The following is a 10,562-nucleotide window of genomic DNA, read 5'->3' as shown; positions in this document are numbered from 1 at the left end:
GTTCATAACTTAATTAAGCAACTAAAACAACCCATCCATTTGATTTATTTAACCAGGCAAGTCAGTTAAGAACAAATTCTTATTTTCAATGACAGCCTAGGAACAGTGGGTTAACTGCCTGTTCAGGGGCAGAACGACAGATTTGTACCTTGTCAGCTCGGGGGTTTTGAACTCTCAACCTTCCGGTTACAACGCTCTAACCACTAGGCTACCCTGCCGCCCCATGCTTAGGGTCATGTGTAAAAATGCCCATCTCAGTGACTTTGAAAGAGGGGTCTCAAAGGAGCATGGGGGGTATAAGTCTGTCTGTCACCAGGTCCAATTGAACACTTATGGGAGATTCTGGAGAGGCGCCTGAGGGTTTTCAACCACCAACAAAACACCAAATTATGGAATTTCTCATAGAAGAATGGTGTCGCATCCCTCCAGTAGAGTTAGACACTTGTAGAATCTATGCCAAGGTGCATTGAAGCTATTCTGGAGGATTTGGAGGCTCAACGCCCTATCAAGACACTCCCTGTTGGTTTCCTTTATTTGTATATATTTTTTTATATTTAAAATTGTATACCCCTTTTTTCTCCCCAATTTCATTGTATCCATTTGGTAGTTACAGTCCTGTCCCATCGCTGCAACACCCGGACGCCCCATGGGTCCCCCGGTCGCAGCCGGCTGCGACAGAGCCTGGATTCTAGTGGCACAGCTAGCACTTCGATGCAGAGCTTTAGACCACTGCGCCGCTCGGGAGGCGTGTTTCCTTTATTTTGGCAGTTGCCTGTACCTCTTCTTCCGATCTTTGCTTTTCCTCCATCTGTATTTGTGCTACCGCACCTCTCTGTTTGGCCCTTCTAGAGTTCTGCTGCCCTCTGTCTTACTCTGTGTTTTGCTTCACCTCTACCTCTTTTTCTCTTGCCCCTTTCTGCCACAGCCCTCCTACTTTTACCTCTCTCACTTTCCACCGTGTCTTCCCCCTTCCCCCCTCTCCTATATTCCCTTCTCTTTTTATTTCTCTCCCCTTTACCCCTTGCCATAGTTGGCCTGCTCTTTCCCTCATAGTCCGTCCTCTCAATTTTTACCCTCTTTCTCTCCTCTCTCCATCTTGGTGCCACAGATGAGTAGCACAGATCATTTTCCCTGTGAGTGATTACTGCATCGCCTCAATAACAGGACATATCTTTAGCGCAGCAATAGATAAGGGGGACCTAATGACACATGGCGTTTCCATTGGCATGGCCAGCGCGCTGCGGCCGTCCGCGTATTGTGATTACCCCCCCCCCCAAGTATATTGTAAATATTTATTTTCGTTTTTACATAAATTTACATTTTTTTCAAACTCTCCTGGGATGGGAGGCCATTAGGGGACAATGTATTTTGTTTTCCATCGTGGTGCATTCCTATTCTCTTTGTTATTCCATTATTGAATATGAAATCATATCTGTTAGACTGAGGTAGACACATTAGGCAGGCGAGGAGGAGAGTGTAGATTGAGAGGTAGGGTTATTAGTGTTATCTGTGTCAGAGACATTCTGGATGTTTCATTCAGTCAGGGAGCATTAAGCAGTAAGATGCGGGGCGGGGCGGGGCGGGGGGGGGGTCCTCCGGTCTCTTCAGAAGAACGCAAATCCCTACAGTAACGGTGTGACACACACACTCGTTCTTGCTCTCTCACTCTTTGTCGTTCTCTAACACAGCATTAGAAGTGTTCTCCTTATTTTATTTAACATTTTATTTTAAGTCATGCTGAGGCCAAGGCCTCTTTCACAAATGAGCCCTGTATACATATAACATGCTTTGATTTCAAACTGTAATCAGGATGTCATTGTTCAATAGCGTTAGCTGATTGTAGTTCCGACTTGTGTTTTAGTAAGACTATATTAGGACCGCCTCAGTTTCAGCACAACTTTATTTTCAATCTCAGCGGAGCTAATTCTACGTTTAGATGGTACAGGGAAGACTCAAACCGGATGTCATTGTTTTCAATGAGAGCGCGATGGTAAATGCCGTTGAGGCTGGCGGTGAATGTCGTCGGCCACCACGGCAGACGGGACTATCCAATATTTCAACTTTTGCCGTCTGCTGTGGCGTTGTTTTCTACCAGATGTTTGATTTGCGCTGATTGTTTTCTGAAATCACCGTAGCAACGCATAGGGTCGTGCTGGCTTGCTTTCTTGTCCCGCTATGCCGACTAGTATGACAGTTTTTGCGTTCCTCGTCTAAACGCAGCATTAGATTGCAAGAAGTTGTGCTGAGACCGAGGCTTCACTAATATGGACGCCGTACTCCTGAGGAGTTTTCAGAGTTGGAGCTCAACACTCGACTGCAGATTTACCTGGCTCCAGACCAAGAAGACAGAACATAACAGGCAATCTAACAGGGAGCCTCTACCAGTGCCTCTAGCAGGGACCTTTTTATGTTCCAGCTCATTGGTAGGAAGTCCAAATACCTCATTTACAGAAATCTCAGGCTATGAGATCAGGTACTTTAAAAGCCATCCCAACCCATTCACACCCCGCTCGGGTGCAAACAAATAACAATACGATATTGCCCCAACTAAACTAGGATGATTCTGTCTTAATGTGCCATTTCAGGGACCAAGGAGCCCCTTGGTCGTTATAGTGCCGTAGACTCTCAGGTAGTAATGTCTGTCGCAACACGACTCTTGCCTTCCAGATGATCAAAGTCACGAGTTCTGCCTCTGAGACCTGAAAGCCACTTCCAAAGGGATATTGGATGGAGTGAGATTGGCAGCTTTCAGGACTTTGGTCCATTTCATCTGCCATTACTCCCCAATAGGAAGAGCCAGCATGTGGAGAGATGGAGGGAGGAGAGGAATGGGAGATTACCAGACAGCTCATACAGGTGTACATGGAGTAGCGTGCAGGGGCCTTTTTCTTTTACACCAGCCCACGCACAGTGCTTCTTGCATGGGGGCTGGGATGTCTGAGGTATATGCTCACCAATTTCTCTATGACGGGATTAGCCAAGAGCTCTGAATGATTTCCTCCAATTCTGTGACTCAACAATTCCGTGATCCAGGTTCTAGCGGCTTTAAGAGCCGCTATCCCAACTTTGAAAAGCTTACCCTCTGGACAAGGGACACTGTTTTTTTTCTGTTTTTTTGGGGGGGAGATGGTTCCGCTTCCCTTTTTCTGCTGCTTTCAGGCGTTCATCACCTCCCCTTTCCTCTCCCTCCTTTCCCTCTCTCCATCCCTCTCTTCTCACTACCTCACCATCTCTTTCCCCTCTTGTACATCTGCTAGGTTGAGTTATTTTTTCCCCTCTTTCTTCCCTCTGGCGGCTCGCTTGGCCCACGGCCCTTATAGCCAAATTGGTTTACATTGGGGAGATAAATGCACTGCAAATGCGCTTAAACACGTACAGTCAAAAATGCAGACAGTGCGTGTCAGGATTAGCACCGAAGTCAGGGGGAGAAAGGAGAGCGTCTCGGCTGCACAAAGCTGGGGAGCCGCTAGCGAAGCCTGCAGCTACAGGCCGTCTCATCCACTTTTCAGAAGAAAGAGAGAAGGATTTAGCATTTGCATGCAAGTCTGTAATTCCAAGAATTATAGGAACTTGTCGGCCAACAATCAAACTCCTTACGCTGTATTGTGAAAGTATTGTTTCACACGGGTGAGCAGACCTGGGAGTTACTATACGCCGCTGGTGGAGGGAGTCTTGGGGAGTTGGCCTAGTAGCTGGTCTAGGATCAGTTTCCCTGGTCTTGGTGATGCTCTATTGGGGAATTAGTAGTAGCCCATACCCTGACCTAGGGATATTTTGGCTTCCCCAAAGTTAGATAAACTTGCGGATACCATTTTTATGTATCTGCGTGCAGTTTGAAGGAAGTTGTTAACTAGCGTTAGCATTTAGTTACTGTTACTAACTAACTATCATGCTAGCTGTTCCTGTAGACCAATATTTGCGCTAAGACTAGTTGGCATTGGCTCGCGAAACTACCTCCTAACTTCCTTCACACTGGACGCAGATACATAAAAATGGTAAAATCCCAAACTATCCCTGTAACCACAAAGGGGTTACAACCTAGGAATGGACATGTGTAATTGAGTGCTTGAGTACTCGAGCGGACTTCAAAGCCATCCATAACCAGAGGCCTCCCGGGTGCGCAGTGGTCTAGGGCACTGCATCGCAGTCCTAGCTGTGCCACCAGAGACTCTGGGTTTGCAGCCAGCCGCGACCCGGGAGGTCCGTGGGGCCACACACAATTGGCCTAGCGTCGTCCGGGTTAGGGAGGGTTTGGCCGGTAGAGAGATCCTTGTCTCATCGCGCACTAGCAACTCCTGTGGCGGGCCGGGTGCAGTGCACGCTAACCAGGTCGCCAGGTGCACGGTGTTTCCTCCGACACATTGGTGCGGCTGGCTTCCGGGTTGGATGCGCGCTGTGTGAAGAAGCAGTGGTTGGGTTGTGTTTCGGAGGACGCATGGCTTTCGACCTTCGTCTCTCCCGAGCCCAATTTCGTGGTATCCAATTGTTAGTAGTTACGATCTTGCCTCAGAAAAGGGGGTAAAATAAATAATTGTTTTTTTTAAAACCATCCATAACCAGAGATCAATTATTTTTTTATTTGTGTGATTTTATTTCATAACTCTTGTCAAAATAAAAAATGTGTTATATTGAGATGTATTGTGATAGTTAACCCACTCCAACTTCTCTATTTAGTGATTCACTTTGCAGAAATCGCTCCGCCATTTCTTGGTTGCTAAATTTAGAATAGTTTGGCAAATTTTAGTTTGTGACAAAACAAGCAAGTGTAGTAGTAGAGAATTATTATTTAGTGTAGTAGAGGATTATTGTACCATCTACACCTCTTTTGAAATATATTTTCCATGCAATATTATGGGTATTTTCAGCTGTTTTAGGTGTATAGCGGGAAGTAGGCACTATCGGCATGGCGGCCAAAACGCAGCGAGGTTTGGAAGTGTTTTGATCAAACTGAATGAAACTCATGTGTAATGCAAACTATGCAATATCAAGTTCTCCTTTTCACAGCACAACTAGCTTCATTAGGAATCATATGCTTATCAAGCATAAACGTTATTGGAGTGGGACAAGCAGCCCCAAAATCTCTGACATCTTTTGCCACTGCAAAGCACCTTGACCCCGCCAGAGCCCGAGCAGCTAACAGCTCATTACAGTTTCAATGAATGATTTTCAAATGGCACTTATATATTCAGTCAATAAAAAAAGTGTACACTTGATTTCAGTTCATGTTTAATTACTTAACCTACCTTTACATTGTCCTTTTGATTCCTATTATAAGGCTTCGTCAAGCAGAGGTTGCTGCCTTTTTTTAATGATTGTGTTCAATAAAACCAATTGATAATAGTTTCAATATGAATTTGAGCCATTTTGCCACAACTTTGGAAGTATGCTTGGGGTCATTGTCCATTTGGAAGACTCATTTGCAACCAAGATTTAACTTCCTGACTGTCTTGAGATTTTACTTCAATATATCCACATCATTTTCCTTCCTCATGCCTCCTACAGCAAAGCACCCTCACAACATGATGCTGCCACCCGTTTTACTGTGGATATAGATACTTTTGTACCTGTTTACTTCAGCATTGTCACAAGGTCCTTTGCTGTTCTTCTGGGATTGATTTGCACTTTTTGCACCAAAGTACGTTCATTTCTAGGAGACAGAACGTGTCTCCTTCCTGAGCAGTATGACGGCTGCGTGGTCTCATGGTGTTTATACTTGTGTACTATTGTTTGTACAGGTGATCGTGGTACCTTCAGGTATTTGGAAATTGCTCCCAAGGATGAACCAGACTTGTGGAAGTCTACAATGTTTTTCCTGAGGTCTTGACTAATTTCTTTTGATTTTCCCATGATGTCAAGCAAAGAGGCACCGAGTTTGAAGGTAGGCCTTGAAATACATCCACAGGTACACCTCCAATAGGCTAATTGACATAACTTGAGTCAATCAGAAGCTTCTAAAACCATGACATCATTTTCTGGAATTTTCCAAGCTGTTTAAAGGCAGTCAACTTAGTGTATGTAAACTTCTGACCCACTGGAATTGTGATACAGTGAATTAATTCGTCTGTAAACAATTGTTGGAAACATGACTTATGTCATGCACAAAGTTGTGATGTCCTAACCGACTTGCCAAAACTATAGTTTGTTAACAAGAAATTTGTGGAGTGGTTGACAAACAAGTTTTAATGACGCCAACCTAAGTGTATGTAAACTTCCGACTTCAACTGTATGGGGCAATTAAGATTTGTTATCTCTAATGGTTATGATAAGTTGGGCATTGTTCTGCACTGTTGACATATAAATAAATGCGATATTTTGTTTCCATTGCGGGCCTTGTGTTCAAGTACTCTGACTAAAAAATGTGGGTAGGCTACTTTTTCACTCAGCCCCCCCCCCCCACTCTACGGGGCGCGTCCCACTGTGGGAACCGCAGGGCTCCTGGAACTGTGAAATGATTTAAAATGGCCATCCCTAAACCTTAACCCTGCATGGTTCTTGAAGTAATGATTTTGACAAGACGCGTCTCCCCTTTGGAACCGTTGGATAAAACGTTGACTATCAACCCGAGCTTGTTAGGAAGTCGGGATGCAAATCAATTAAGTTTGCGTTGTGAGCTGTGCTGAGAGTCAGCGTCAGATCCTAACCAAGCTAGCAAAGGACTTTCCCATCCTGGTCCCTTAAGGTTCTCCTTTGGTTATTTGAAATATAACTTTTCCCCAACATGTGTTAGCTGAGAAGTGACTAAGACATGTATAATGACCCTAAATGAATGCGTAAGTCATTTGTGTGATTGTGTCATAATGAAAGGGGTGTGGATTTGGATAGTTCTCCTTGTATAACACTATCACATTATAGAGAGAGGTTAATTGGCAAAGAGCTCAATGCAAATATAGACCCAGTCCTGGTGGAGGGAGTGTGGGTGGTGCTGAATGGAGTGTCGCTAACCTTTGACCCCTGTCATGGTGACGTTTCTCAGATTCTCAGCGGTGAACAAGGAGAAGTCAGTGAAGTAATCCTGTGGTCGTGGCTGTGGGTCCATTCACATGAATAATAAAGTCATACATGAACTATTTATGTCATTGTCTTCTATGTACTCCAGTCAGATGCAGTAGCACAACCCATCAAGTAAACCACGTAGTTGAGTAAAAGAAACACAAACCACCTGCTGTCGCTGAGTTATTAACTCAGCCCGTGTAATCTAACACTTCTTACTTTCCCGAGTCGACCAAACATCAACGATTTTACTGGAGAGATCACTGGATCATTCAGACAGCAATAGAGCGCAGACATGTATGAAGCAATTCCTCGTTCAACACATTTTTTTTGTATTACATGCCTGATTGACTTGAGATAATATTTCATGAATACGCCGTCATCCTACATGGTGTCATTTTGAATAGTATCTATTCGAGCAACACGGCTATACACCTGCAAAACCTACTGCAGGGCACTTGGACATCAAAGTGAATAATGACAACTTTGCCATGTCAAATGCGGTCAGTCACAGAGTTAAAACAGACTTGAAATGTAAAACGTACAGTTCTTTACAGCTCGACACAAGGGAATAATGTTCTACGACAAGACCAGGTTCTCAGGACGCTGCTCTTCACCTGATGCTGTTCCTCTTTGTGGGGACACCACCATGCCCGCCTCCTCCCTGTCCGGTAGCGTCAGTGTAACAACCCTCACTGTGCACAGCCAGTGGGCGTGTGTAACTTCCCAAAGAGACCGTAGTCATTCACCCAGCACCCCTCCTCCTTCCCCTCATCCCCTTTCTAACCCATCCCTCCCTCTGTATGCACGCCTCTAGACCTCCCAACACAATGCCCCAGCACAGCCTGAGCACACCCAATATCATAGTGCGCCATTCATTCAATCATTGTTTCCCCCCCCCCCCCCCTCTTTCACCCCTTCATGGGCCTACTAAAGGTTTTAGCTGGGCAGAGGAGGGCTGTCACCCAGGGAACCTTAGCCCATTGATGAAGTGACAGGCGCTGCCAGAATATGATCCTAATCCTGTTTCCAGCATTATCTTAGCCCGCTGGCATCGCAATTCCTCCACACATTCTCCGAGCTGTCAACGATGAAAATCCCTCTAATAGCGCATTGCCCAGATACACATCAAAGAGCTCCTGGAAACCTTCCTTCAGTGGCTTAGCAGCGCCGTAGACACACATACATGGTCTCACACACACACACACACACACACACGCAAAAGTGTGCACGCACACAAACAAGTGTGTGTACACACACACAGCATTCGCATAAACCATTTTGCACACAACTCGCAATATACAAAGTTGTGTACATGCACAAACTCCATTGGTTGACAACATAATCATGCAGGCTTGAACATCTTTTAATAAACCCAATATTTCTATGCCGGGATTTTTTTTATGTCAACAAATGATTTTTAATGACATAGCTAGGACGTTGTTTTTTTCCTTCAAATAATTATTTTGTACACTAACTTGATAGCCTTCAGTTAAAAGTGGATAGCGATTTCTGATTGTATGGGTTGTTGAGGGAGTGAGAGACAGAAAGGAAGATAGAGGGACCAGAGAAAACAGGTGTCTGAACTTTGCTGACTCTAGGAACCTTTTCAGTTCTATTTCATCTTATTCTATTCTTACTTAATCCATCGATATCCCAACCCAAGTTAATCTTATTATGGCAAAGCATTCTGTTTCGGTGTAGCCGAACCTCGGATGACAGGACCAAGAAGGGGAGTGGGGGATTGGGGACTCTTTAGAGCCTGACACTGTGCTTCAGTCATTTCATTTAGGATTAGTTACTCTGCATTCGGTGAACAAGTGGCAGGGGCTGTGTGTGTGTGTGTGTGTGTGTGTGTGTGTGTGTGTGTGTGTGTGTGTGTGTGTGTGTGTGTGTGTGTGTGTGTGTGTGTGTGTGTGTGTGTGTGTGTGTGTGTGTGTGTGTGTGTGGACGTGCTTAACTATACATGTGGGGACCAGAAGTAAACAAACAAAAAATATTAGACATTTTGTTAGTTCCCACAGGGTCAAATGCTATTTCTAGGGGTTAATGTTAGATTTAGTCTTAGGGTTTGAAATGGGTTCATGGTTAGGAGTTAGGTTTAGCTGTTAATGGTTTAGGGTTAGGGAAAATTGGATTTTGAATGGGACTGAATTGTGTGTCCCCAAAAGGTTAGTTATATGAGACTTTGTGTGTGTACTGTTTGACATGAACGTCCTTAAACGGGGACTTCAGTGCTCTGTACATAGGTGTTGGGTGATGGAAACAATTCCTACGTTTTTAAAACGTTTAGAAATACATTTTTGTAAGACTGTGTGTGTGCACACATCTGTAGGAGCATGCGCATGCCAGTGTTTTAGTGTGTTCATGTGTGTGTTTGTTTGTTTTTCTGTAGGCCAGGTTCCCTGCTGTGATAGTGATTTCACACTGCAGGGTGGTGGGAGGTGGGTGAAGCCTCCTGCTGTGTGATCCTCCATGGTTCAGGAGTTGTTCTGGTAGTCTGGTGAGCCACTCTGACCTAGCTGCTCCACCAGATAACCACCCATGGTCCCAAAGCTCTGGTAAGTACGGTAGCCCTAAAGGGCAAACTACACAAAAATATAAACGCAACATGCATGTAATATAAACGCAACGCAAGTGTTGGTCCCATGTTTCATGAATTGAAATGAAAGATCCCAGAAATGTTCCATATGCACAAAAAGCTTATTTCTCCCAAATGTTGTCCACAAATTAGTTTACATCCCTGTTAATAAGCATTTTATCTCAAGATAATCCCTTCCACCTGACAGGTGTGGAATATCAAGAAGCTGATTAAACCACATGGTCATTACACAGGTGCACCTTGTGCCGGGGACAATAAAAGGCCACTCTAAAATGTGCAGTTTTGTCATGCAACACAATGCCACAGATGTCTCAAGTTTTGAGGGAGTGTGCAATAGGCATGCTGACTGCAGGAAAGTCCACGAGCTGTTTCCAGATAATTGAATGTTCATTTCTGTACCATAAGCCGCCTCATCGTTTAAAAAAAATGTGGCCGTATGACCAACTGGCCTCACAACCGCAGACCACGACCGCAGCCTGGGACATCCACATCCCGATTCTTCAACTGTGGGATCGTCAGAAGGGGGAGGGCGGGTGCTGAAGAGTATTTCTGTTTGTAATAAAGCCCTTTTGTGGGGAAGAACTCATTCTGATTGGCTGGGCCTGGCTCCCCAGTGGGTGGGCCAATGCCCTCCCCACCCATGGCTGCCCCCCTGCCCAGCCATGTGAAATCCATAGATTAGGGCCTAATAAAATGATTTAAATGGACTTATTTCCTTATAGGAACTGTAACTCAGCAAAATCTTTGAAATTGTTCCATGTTGCGTTTATATTTTTGTTCAGTATAGTTTTCCAAACACGAGTAAAAAAAAAAAAGTTTAAAAAGGCTTACACATGTAAACATGCAAATTGTCTCTTGCCTGTGACTTTCACAACATAATTATTCATAAATTATATTGCACGATTTGAATTATCGTCTAAAATAATCATCTCATTCACCAATCGATCTTCATACATGTGGTTTATTCCCT

The sequence above is a fragment of the Oncorhynchus nerka genome, linkage group LG24, assembly GCF_034236695.1.
Source record: "Oncorhynchus nerka isolate Pitt River linkage group LG24, Oner_Uvic_2.0, whole genome shotgun sequence".
In the NCBI taxonomy this organism is placed as follows: Eukaryota; Metazoa; Chordata; class Actinopteri; order Salmoniformes; family Salmonidae; genus Oncorhynchus; species Oncorhynchus nerka.
This window is presented reverse-complemented; position numbering follows the sequence as displayed.